The sequence below is a fragment of the Venturia canescens genome, chromosome 4 (genome assembly GCF_019457755.1).
Source record: "Venturia canescens isolate UGA chromosome 4, ASM1945775v1, whole genome shotgun sequence".
Classification (NCBI taxonomy): domain Eukaryota; kingdom Metazoa; phylum Arthropoda; class Insecta; order Hymenoptera; family Ichneumonidae; genus Venturia; species Venturia canescens.
This window is the reverse complement of record NC_057424.1, coordinates 5,865,213-5,877,973: the sequence shown is the minus strand read 5'-3', so window position 1 is coordinate 5,877,973 and position 12,761 is coordinate 5,865,213. Positions and strand designations below refer to the sequence as shown.

The window sequence follows — 12,761 nt, the reverse complement described above, 5'->3', positions numbered from 1 at the left end:
AAAACTTAATGAGAAATTTCCTCATCTCAAATCCATCTTCGTTTCCTTCATTTTCCTCCGACTATGCATGCGACGAAAGTCAATGCGTTAAAGGCCCGCGCACTCCTTTAATTTCGAGTTGACGCACAGACAAAAAATAGCCAACTCCGGCATTCCGGAAATAAGCATTAAAGTCCAATTTCAAAAGTTTTTCAGCTTCCTATTTTCGAGAATGGTTTACAGAGACTCGGGGCTGTTTAATTAATAGTTCTCACTGATAGGTCAACATACGGGTGTCTCGTGCATGAATGGTTCGCGGTGTACCAGACACGCGGCTTCATCATACCCTTGCGGGCCACCTCTCTTCGCTGCAGGCTGCATGGCCTCGGCAACCTATTAGGCGCTCGTAATTACAATTAAAATCGAGCTTGGTAATTAAAATCCGCTTAGCCGTTTCGACCTCGGGACCGACACTCTTGAGAACTCGCCAACCGGATAGAGACTGACGTTGGCAAATACGTGCCCTGTTTAAATTACATCTCGAGCAGAAATAAGGAGACTGATTGCTGGATACACCGAGGACGAGTACTTGCTTTCGCTCTCTTTTGTGCGATCCCACCGTTTAGCACGTGTTCACGTGAAAAGATGACGTACGAGGATGCGAGGGCTGGTCAACAGCCGAAGAGAATCGCAATAAAAAGTGCACCTAATTTACTCCCAACGACGAAATTATTCTACCAAATATTTCAGCAGAATTTTATTAAAAAATAATACTTTTATACTTACTTTTCTACATGAATTTTGAGCGCTCGTAATACGAAAAAAAATTATGAGAAATTCAATTTTTTATCAAATTTTTGCAAATTAGATCCACCATGTGGCTCCTTCAGCTGAGAGCATAAGGAGAAAAGTAATCGCGTGCGGTCACGTGATAGAAGGAAAAAAATAAAAACTCCATCAGTGATGGAAGTAACCTCATGCGACGTAATGACTTCCATCATTTTATTTTTAACCTCACTGTGAGGTTAACCGCCCCAGGTGAAGGAACATTCAAATTGCGTGATCGATGTTAGTCGGTGCGAGAAATTTCCGACCCGTGCGAATCGAAATTCGCGATCGGAATAATTCCATTACCGATGATGGAAAAGAACGTTTGTCAATTCTCTATCGTGTCAAACACACACGCCGGGTTATATTTGGCCTGCGTATTCATTTCGTAAACACAAAAAGAAACTGGCAATGTCAAGCGTTCAAGGAATATTTCTAAATATTAGTCCAACATTTTATTCATTCTTTTTCAACACGACTTTCGTACGAACGCCCACGGGCTTCGCACGTTCCACACTTCAATGTTGAACAAAATTTCTCAACTTTCTTTTCCACAAAATCTTCAGAGAATATCCCATTTCTCAAAACTTTTCAGAGTCATTAATATCGCTGTAACTTTTTTCCGTACAAAATTAGGCCTCCAACCACGACTCATTTTCTCTGTGTTTTTGAAATATCTTCAAATTGGCATTCACTTTTTTCGATTATCGATACTTTTCAATTACTGAAAAAAATTTTTTTTTTTCATTAGTTGGATCAATCGATTCGACAAAGATATTTCAATCACGAAATATCAAATTATTATCGTTCCCTCTTCGACAATAGTAATCCTGTGAAATCTTACACTAAAAAATAATCGAAAAGTTTGCTCACTTAAAACGATTCTGCAAGACAAAAATTTTAGGATTATTCAAAAATGGTTTCGTAGCAAAGAAAATGTTACTTATTTGCCGTGAAAAAGATTCTTTTTCGGGTGTAAAAAAATAATGGTTTAAACAATTTTTAAATGGAGCTATAAATATTCGAAAATATGGCAGCTGTAGAAATTGATACACGTGCGACGTTCAGCCACAGAAAACTCTTATCGCCATAGTTGAGAATAGAAACGAATAAATTAAAATACTGAACTGTACTTCAATCGTTTCAAATCGTACCAAAATGTTGGTTTTTTTCGAAGTTGTAATCGATGACATTACTTAAAAAAATTAACGAATTAGCGGAATTTGTGCTACGCAATTTTTAAGTCGATTTTTACTTCCTAATTAAAAATATTATCGCTCTAAATTAATGTCAGAGTTATTAATTCAAAATTATAAATACATTTTTTCAACTTATCTTTTGGCGAATGAAATTACAAGCCATTAATTCAACGGGGATCCATTACTGATCGAACCCGAAATTTCATTCGTTCCTGGCCAAAATACTATAGTTTTTTATGTAAAAAATTGCATTAGAGAGCACGAAGGGAAAACACAACGGGAAATGGTTCAAGAAAAAAGTATTGATAAAAAGACAGAAGGCTGTGAGTGGAATGGGCCGATAAACAATTTCGTTCAATCTTTAACCTAATATATCTTTATTATTAGTAAGACAATGGTATCGAATTTATTCACAAACCTTAATTACATACTTTATTTAATAATAAATACCAATATCCATTTAAACTGTGTGTAAATTTCAAGACTTTCTTAAGAAAATCGTTTCGTGCATGAACCACCTTAAAGGTGGAGCTCATGGCAAATTCGGAATAGGCCCTACACGGAATTCTAGCGCAAAGTGAGTAAATTCATCGATAAAATAAAACGATTATTCTCAAGACATTTGAACGGTGATAACAAAAATTCTGAATTCGTGACGCATTCGATTCCTAGATTCGAAAAGTATCGAAAACGTATCAAAATTTTATGGCTCGCGCGATCTCGCACGTACTCGTGAAAGGTTTCTACTGAAAGCCGAATAAAGCTCCGATCTATTTTCTCTGTCGCACTCGTTGCTCCGTTTTCGAAGCAACCTTGGCTCACATATTGATATACACGTGCTCGTAAAATTTCCTGATTACCCATCAACGGAGGTCGCTCGCGTTTGTTGAAAAACAGCTCTCCACTTATTTTCCCGACACAATCCCGTAAAAGTAGTTTTGACGTTCTCTCAAATTTCAACTACTCACATTTTCTTGGCCCCTTATAATATACACGTGTACAGATGTAAGCTGTAAACTGTAAGCACGTGCAAGAGTTTTGCGAAGAGTAAAATTGGAAGTAAAATTGGTCAAGTTTGACCGCAGCGAGCTCGAATTTTTTTCACGAACTCTCCTCCCGCATTGACAGTATAAAAAGTTTGATGGTTACGACGCAGCAGGTTGATAAAACGGAGAAAAAAGGGGAAAAATGTTTATGCAGCACGAGCCAGAAATTGAAGTTTATCAAAAGTTGCATCCAGTTCGAAAAACCGGAATTTTTTTCCACAAACTTCGCTCTTTCCAAACTGTTTTTCCCTCACCCCTCTCACTTTATCCGTCCAAACTCGAGATTCCAACTGAAAAAAAATGTTTTTCGAACAAACTGCCAGAATAACGATTCCGCGTATTCGAGGTTCTCGAAAAAGTGAACAAATTTTTTCCCCACTTCTTCCCATCGTTACATTTCTATGGAAGGTTGCAACATAATTCGAATGAAGAATTCTCAGGTTTTTCCCTTCCAACTACCCGTGAACAATTCCTTCTAAAGTTCGGGATAAAAATTTATTCTGCAGAGCTGAAAGCTTCGAAAATAATTCGCATTCTTATGAATACATTGAGAGCGAGTTTTTTCCTCTCCATATTTCCTCATTTCGTGGCATCCATCCGCAGTACAACGCATTCTCTCATTCACGAGAAACCCACGATTACAAGCGGTGCAAAACATCGCTCGTTGAGACCACAGAGCACCGTGTAACTTCGACTCTGACCCTACCGAACCAAATTCTCTTTGGATTTGGGTTACATAAAGATAAGTAGCTATTTCGTTCCATGCTTTGATGACGTAGCAAAAGACTGCTCCATTATCCTATTTTGTTACGGATGGACTGTAAATCAGTCGTTAACCGGTGTATAGGGAGAAAGATCCATTTGTATTAGCCCCCGTCGTGGCGGCACTATCATTAATCTTGTTAATATTTTTATCGGAAAATAATAATTTCCATGATCAATTGCTGGCTACTATCCAAGCACGATATTTTATGAGCTTAACAATGCAAATCGTCAATTTATCGATCCGTTATGTATCGGAGTGTTTGGATTGTCAATCGTCGGTATCGCTCGTCGATATCATTCGTAAAATAACTGAACTCATTTTCGTTTCGAGCGATGTTGATACTAAAACAGCTGAGAAAAGTGAAAAGGATTTTAAAACGGGTCGTATTAGTCAATGGACAGTCTTTGACCATATTTTTTGAAAGAAATTACCACGGGCAATTATATGTAGCATAATATTATTAAGAAATGTTATAATGATTTTTGAACGGTAAATAATATTCAAGTTCATTTTATCATGGAAAAGATTTTGTGCAGAGTTGTTAATACGACTCGGCAGTGTATTGTGAAAAGTTTACGTCTGACAACGTCGGGCGTTGAGGTGCCCATAACCTCAAGTTATTATGTCAACAAAATGATCCGGCATAACATTCACGCCACTCACGGTAGAGATAAAGGGGAATTTATTTCCAAACGATCGATAACATACCTTTTGAGGCCTCTCAATAAAAAATCTTACACATATTACCTAGCATTTGATGAAATGAAATTTGTTTTACAAAAATATACCATCCCAAATTTTTTTTCCGTGCATTTTTTCATTTTTTGTTTATTAATAAAAAAAAGAGCCTATCTCAAAAGAATTTTTGTATACACAATGTGCAAACCGCCTTTCTGAGCCAATTGAAATATTTTCTAAACGCAAATTATATACATTTTTTTGCACTAACGCTTAGTTATTTTATGAATGCAATTATTTCTTCATAGTTTTTACATCGCTTGAAATGCTGTGTATCAAAATATCGTGAATTTTTTCATTTGGAGTGAGCCTCTGACAGATATATAGGCTTTGCGACGTTGCCACAACTTCTCAGGGTTATAAAATCCTCAGATTCCGTGAGCATTTGTCGTCTTTAACTTTATATTTCTAATTCAGATGTCCGTTGACCCCCTTTTTTTAACCAACCGTTAGAATCCTGAGGGTTCAATTCATATAATAGATTTTTTTAATTATCGACATCTGATATAGAAATACATCAAATTTTGAGTTATACAAGCTTCGAAGCCATTGCGGGTATAGGCGACACGTAAAATTGTGTTCTTTTTAACAAATAATATTTCGATTAAATAGTCGATAAGGAACCTTGAAATTTCACACAGATCAAGTATTAAGCTTCGACTACAATATACAAAAAAATTAGAGTGCCATCTGAAATCGAGTCTAGTGCTCGTACATCCTCCTGCAGGTTCTTTGTTTTTTGCACTTTTTTCCTGCAGATATTCTGCCCCAGAAAATGCTGTTCCGCACAAAAGACACTTTGTCGACTTTGATGAAAAATATGTTCCCGAGAAACTCGTGAAATTGGGCCAAATCCATTCGGTTTCAATCCTCCAAAATTGATCACGCGTATAAATACATCCGCGGAATCAAAAGGAGATACGAAAATCAGAAACTATTACAAAGATAATTCACTTCTGCATGAATATGCGATTAAGCACGCATGTCGCGATTCGATTAGGAACGTCAAACTGGCCTGGAGCCCGCTGTCCCAGGATCCCGCAGACAGCGTTTGCACCTTCGTTGCCAACGGCCCGGAGGATGGAGTGTGCGACGATCCTAATTGATTGAATCGGGGTCGGAGGACGTGAGTTTACAGCCGAAAGAAAATTCTCGGGAGCTCCGGTTTTTAGAAGTGCATTTATTTCCATCGTTCGATCTCACAGGGATCTCGAAAATCGTTGAGTTCGTTGAAAATCACCGAAAAATCTTGACTCGAATATGAGCGTGAATCATCGCTCCAGGAAGTTGCGATCCGGGGATTCGTTTCCGCACCGATCGAATGCACAAAACAATGCCAAGTGTTCCACCATCCATTCCAGACGAAGAAGACTGAAAGTCTGACTTTCGACTCTGTTTTATTCTGAAACGTTCGTCAGCTGGCCGAACCTCGGTATTTCTCTATCTATAAATACCGAAAAATAGTGGTATCGGGTCCTTCGTAAAAACATCGAGCTCAGGGTCATTGGAAAACTCGAAGTAGAATGTTCCATTCGAATAAGAGTGGGTTAATTATCTCGCAAATAGTTTCCCAGACTTTCAGTTGAAATACACGTGCACGCGTGCATGATATCTTGTACACATTTACGTAAATGCGTATCTCGATGACGAACGAGAGGGCAGTGGGCTTATCGAGGAATCATCGCTTGATTATTTGCTCGTTACGATAACACTCGGCTGCCTCCTGAATGGAGTTATTGTTCGATCGATAGAGGATACTCGGCGGCCCGGTGTACACGAGGGGCTGTTCCAAGAGGACCGGAGAGAGGGACGAAACAGGATGAGCGCGACGAGAGGTTGCTGGGGGTCGAATCTCTCGAAACCCCATAACCGAGGTCCGGCAGAACTATGTAGACGTTAAGCACTGTACTCGTAGTCACGAAGTGTCCCATAAACTTATAGAATAGCATTTTATCACCGTGCGTTAAACCTGCATTGGCTAACTTGATCTCGAAATATTTGACTGCGTCGTATTCTCGGTTGACAAAGACTCGAGCGTGCGAAAAAATCCGAGGGAATGCTCACTGTAGCTCGCGTAGCAAAGACTCGTAAATGGTGTCAAAATGAGGCTAAAATTTGGAAATATTTGAAGCATCCTGGCGAAGGAACGATTCCCATTGGAAGGAAGAGGGAAAAATGGAAACGCGCTCGAGACGCATGAGTCGTATTCGGAATTGTTGATTCGGTTAGTTTATAGGCATTCAGTAGTAAATTCTACCTGCTCGAGGAACGGTTAGCAGTATCAGCCAATTTTCGATTAATAATGCGAGCACGCTCATTGATTATCAATGCCAATATAAACCACGTACAATGCTCGTAATTATGTAACAGGTAAACATTATTCGATGCTCGTACTCGGAGGCCGAGTGAGTTAGGGCTTGAAATATTTAACGGTGCATACGGGCGTTTGCCTACGCTATTTCAGCCGATGGATTTCAAACGCGGATGAATTTCCGAAACAGCAGCAATATATGACCCGTTGAATATTTAAAATTTTTCCTCCCGGTCGTTATGTATACAGCTGGGGAGAAGAGGAAGGAGCTCGGGATGGCAGTGATAGCAGCAATGGCTCTTGGAACAATACGGGCGCACCCGCGGGAGAAATATTTTCGAGTGCAGATAAAGCCGCTGAATAAATAAATCGGCGAAGTTTATGCGAATTTAAATATTGCAGCGTCTTCCAGTGAGAAAAGGAAAGGCGTTGGAGAGGGCGAGTGAGAAAAAAAGCGTTTGAGGCAGCTTCCGAAAAGAAAAATACGGCATTGCCCACTTAGCAAAGCGGAGAAAGTTCCTGCGTTGGGGAAAGGGTGGAAAGAAGTGTCGGACATGGAAGAAATTGGGGGAAAGTTGAAACGAATCGAAAAAGGCTTTCAAATACGATTAATGAGGACGCAGTTTCTCTCTGGATAAATTATTTGACAAAGTACATGCAAAGGAGAGAACTGCCGAAAATCGAGGCTCCTACGCCCGAAAAATACGACGATAAATCTCCTCAATGGCTACGCCACGTAAGAGGGTAAGATCCCGAATTTAAGGATACTTGATATACGAAGTTTACTATTAAAATATATGAAAGACCGAAATGAATGTGATAAAGTCGGGCGATAACTCAGACCCGCGACAAAAGAGGGCGGTGAACTCGAGGATCGTGCTTCGGTATCGACGATTACGCAGAGAAGGCCTCGGAATCCTCCACGAGAAACAATCGATGAAAAAGTTCATCGCGAAATTTCAACCGACGAATCTTGATACGTATTTTTCCAAAACTACCGCCGACTCACCGAATCTCTTTGATCCCAGTCCAAAATATATTTCAAACATTCGTCTGATGGGGTTAGAAAAAATGAGATTGAGATTGAGATTTGAAGCGAGATTTTGTCGGGAATTTTTCAAGCTGCTTTTGGCAGATGAGTTGTGGAGAAAGCTTCTTCGTACGTCAAGAAAATGCATGTGCTCAAGCGAAATATTCAAGTGGGAATAATATATTTTGTGGTTATATGTAACCCTGGTGAATGCACGAGTCTTTCTCAGCGCCAGGGCGCAATGCAAGGGGGCCAATGAGTATCAGCTGTGCATATGTCATGCCCTACAAACATATATATGTTTATCAATTTAGACACCTGTATAGATATATGCATCTTGGTATATTTCGTGGAACCGGCTTGTCTCTCTGTCCTCGAAAATGGCGTACGAACATTTGCTTGTCGTCAGAAACTTGCCTCGGTGCAGCTTCATGCATCATGCATCTTCCAACTCTACATAAATATATTTATGCGCACGTACTCTCACGTACGTTATATCACCAGCGTCGCGGTTATTTATCATTCTTGGTGATAAATGGACGGAATAGTGAAGGGAATCTGGAGACTAAATTCTTTTCTCAGTTTTCCATAGTGATGAACTTTTCAACGTGAACAAAAATACAAACGTTTTTTTTTACATTTTCAAAGATCGCGGTTTCTTTAGAAACTTCGAATCTTCAGGCCGTTTTGATTATTCAGATTTTATAGATCAGAAGAGATTTTTTTCGACAGTATGGTTCCAAATGTCGGGGTTATACGAATGTCTTCTGCTAAAGCTGTTGCGCGAAGTGTAGATCTATGCAGCTTTTTGGAAAGTTCAAATCCTGCGTCGCAGTTTCTCGTTATTTTTCTGACAGGAAAATAACGTCGTTTTTAGATCTTCTGGAAAGTACGTCAGATAGACCTTGCAACTTTAAGATTTTATACTGGAATCTGATTGTAAAAAATATTCACATTTCTAGACGTATTTATTGTTATAATTTGTAGGAAATATCAAAAAGTATATGCTTACATCTAAAACTTGAAAATATTTCGACCGTTACCCACAATTTCGAATCGAACAGAAAAGTTAAGGTCTTAATACACTTGTGATGGCGGAAAAGTGGAAAATTTTTTTACCAGATATTCTTCAAGTACAATGTCTCAAAATGTCTTCTCACCAAATTTCATAAAGATCGGAGCATTAGATTCGTAGCTATGGGTATTTCAACCCGACCGCCCGGTGCTCGCTCAGAATCGTCTTTTTTTAAAAATACCTTTGCGTTGGACACGATTACTAAAAAACTATTAATCCGATCCATATTAAATTTATACCACTTATTTATTATAATAATATTTAAGGCCTGGACGAAGGATTTCGTATTTTGTTGGAAAAAAAATTGTAACAAAAAAACCGAAAATTTAGCACCTCAAAAAACGAATCTTTCATCCAGTCCCAAGCTATTATTATAATAAATAAGTGATATAAATTTGGTATGGATCGAATTAACAGTTTTTTAGTTACCATGTCCACCGTAACTGCTGATGCTCAAAAAATGGTGCTACTGGAATAAAGCTGAAGTTGCGCCATTTTGAGAAATTTTTTGATGAAGAAAATTGTACAAGTACATGAACATATGTACTAATGAATGTCGTTCACAGTTTCTCAATAAACATTTATGTCCTTGTCGAAAAAAAAAAATCAAAGGGGTGGGGTTCAATATGTCGAATAACTGAATTGTAGAACGGTCGATATTTCGAAATTTTTAAAGTTGTAATATCAGTTTGGAGAAAAATAAGTAATTCGAAATTCTTATTCCCGATCGACTATATTCAGCAGATTGCGTGTTTAATCAAAAATTCCTTCTTTGAATTCGTATTTACCCGAAAATATATATTTCAATAGTTTTCATTTCGAATGCAATTTTAACAGACCATCTGAATGTCAAAAGTTCATATTTTCGAATTCAAAATGGAGAGTAATTGTTTTACAGACAGACCAGAATATAGAGTAGCAAAAAATCGAAAGTGAATTTTTCGAGCCTATAAAACTTAGATATGCAGAATAGCGATAGCTCGAAAAGGCGAAAGTCAAAATGGCGATGTTTAAAATTGGAGATCACCGGTCTGAGTAAGGAATGAGTGAGACGCGTATATTTGGAGCTACACTGCATTTCTTTATTTTGATCGATCGACTTTCTAACGTTTCGCTATTTTGACTGTTCGACTTTTTGGTGTTTCAGTATTTCGATTTCAGTAATATTTGGTCTTTCGTTATTATATTTTTAAAATTGTGAATTTTCACAGTATCGCTGACTGTAGTAATTTATGAATCGACAGAGTGATAGTCGAATTTTTGAAAAATCGATATTTTAGTCATCGTTCTATGGGCATTATTACATTCTATTTTCGATGTAAACGTGCTTCGAACCTTGCAGTTTCTGCTTTATTTATTTTCGGCATTCAAAGCTCTAGTCGAATCTATCTGTCTCCATATTATCATTCGAAGATTATAAACTTGAGATTTTAGCTGTTCGAAATTTTAGCCATTCCAACATTTGATCCCCACCCAATCAAAGAAATCACATTTTTTCGCACGCTACAAGGCCTTAAAAAGGTTCGAAAGTGAACTGCAAAAAGCTTCGTATATAAAAACAGCTGAAAATTTCATAAAGTTCATAAAAAACTTGAAATAATATTTCACGGTCAATATATGCATTCAAAATTTTCGCTGCATCTCTAGATTTGGATCCGACAAAGCTAGAGTTTTTGTAGGCAATACAGTTTGTGATAAATCTTGAAATATATTCTGTGCTTAGCTTACCTAAACGTGTGATAAGATAAATGGCTCTAAATCGGTTGCTGGTCTTCCGCAAGAATTGCGGACATTTGGTTGACGGAAGTGACGCGTTTCCTGAGCGCGCTCGAGTGAATAATACCCGCCAAGAACAAGGATCGGAGGGTGGTCCATGCATAACGAGCTCATGGCTAGTGGCGAGACTTGTTTTATTGTCGCACCCCCTCGGCGAGACGCCAAGTACATTGTAAACGAAACGATCTGACAAGAATGTAACGGTGCACTCGACAACGAGCGCCGCGAGTCAAAGCGCGATCTTCCAGTTTCCTTTCCGATGCAATATCGCGCGAATAAGATAATTTCTCTGTGAGAAAAGAGAATTCGAAGCAGAACGTTTTCTCAGCACTCGCAATGAAACGGAGAGAAATAAAAAAAGTATCAGAATTGAATTCCCGCCTGAACGTTGTTCAAACGAAATTGAAGTCACCTCCGAGCTCGATTTTCTTTCACATTCATGACCAATTAACACGGCGCTGAGATCACTTTCGACCAACGCTTTTTTACCCTTTCCTATACAATCAAAGGAAACGATAATTGGAGCGTTTTCGAGGCTTCCTTTGTGCAACTCTCACGGAATAGTTCTCCTTCCTTCACATGTTTCTGACACTCCACAACTCACACCGCGAAACAATTTTTTGAGGAAGAATATCCCGAGAATAAATACCACAAAAATAATGAAATGTGGTTGATCAACAATTCCGGTCGAATTCACAGAGATATTATTTCTTGCATGTTTTCAGACGAGGATTATCGATACGAAGGATGGCGTCGCGAGGGACAACGATGCGAGGAAAAAGAAGCGTCACGATGTTGGCGGATGTTTTCACTGAAATTCACGAGAGCGCAGACGCTTAATTAATTCTTATCGTTTCGTCATATCTCGCGATGAACAATCGAAATTCATTACGAATTTCGCATCGCCTACGTGAACGGGTGTGATGCGATAACTTCCGGCATGCCAGCAGCGATTCCAATATCATTTTTTCTACGTGCAATAATAAAATTCGATTCGTCGTTACTCGATTGGAAAAACGGGTTTATATCGTCGCCCTGCTCGACGTGTCGTCACAAACCTCAAGCCCAAATGTGATCAGCCAAATTGCGGGTTTATCTGTTCCGAGATGTGTTCCGAGAATTGGATGATGGGAATCTCTCCATAGATCGAGAATGATGGGATAAAAATCACTCGCGAAACCGATGCTGCGAGAGACGTCGAATGAGGTCTAAAGTTATCGCGCGAGTTATTCATTTCCCCATTAATTATACCAACAGCAAAACATATTCTAATCGACGAAACCGAAGATGTAATCGCGTCATCGTAATTAAAAAAAAAAAAAATAAACCCCCCACGTATAAAGTGACTGACACCGAACCAACTAATGTGCTGTAAAAGAATGTTGATTCGTCATAAAATGCAAAAAAAAAGCAGGAACCACGAATTGGGAAATTCCACTGAAACGAGAATCACATATTTCTAGTAAGTATAAAAATGCTTCATTCGCCTAAACGACAAATAGTGGGTACGAACAAAGCAGAAATCTCTGCAAAGTTCGTTAATGAATTTCATTTAATTTACTACGATAATCCAACTGAAATTGCGTCAAAGCAAAAGTTTCGTTTCTCAGTGAAATCACACTGACCTGAGAATCCTAAAGCATTTTTCTTGTCATCAAAATCAATGAGTCGGGAGAGTTTCAGGTCCTAAAATAATGCGCTTTAGCTATGTATTTGAAAAGTGTACCGCAAATTCAATGATGAAACGAAACAAAAATGAGGTTTTTTGCTTTAAAACCCGCTTGAGATCAATGAGAAACATGAACGGAAGCGCGTCGAAGTGCACTGAGAAAAAAATCGTTGATTCAATGGTACTCGATGCTCTTCGAAGATTTCATTGATCCGATCGCAGTGCTCTTGAAATCAAATTATTGGGACTCCGCAACGGGAGGTATCGTCGATCGAAAGATGTTTATTTGCGTATGTGTGTGTGTGTGTGTGTGTGTGTGAGTGTGTCACGAAGGTTCTAAAACC

At 38.7% G+C, this 12,761-nt stretch overlaps 1 protein-coding gene across 2 annotated transcripts in view; it reads left to right on the top strand.

Moving 5' to 3' along the window:
• The window catches only part of LOC122409290 (5-hydroxytryptamine receptor 7), an 85,719-nt gene that overhangs the window by 16,376 nt on the left and 56,582 nt on the right, over positions 1-12,761 (top strand). The window contains exon 2 of one of the 2 annotated variants that reach the window (XM_043416743.1): positions 11,474-12,210. The exons of the other annotated variant lie outside the window; for it this stretch is intronic. The gene's annotated coding sequence lies outside the window, so the exon portion shown is untranslated. The remainder of the gene's footprint in view (positions 1-11,473; positions 12,211-12,761) is intronic. 2 annotated transcript variants of the gene reach the window in all.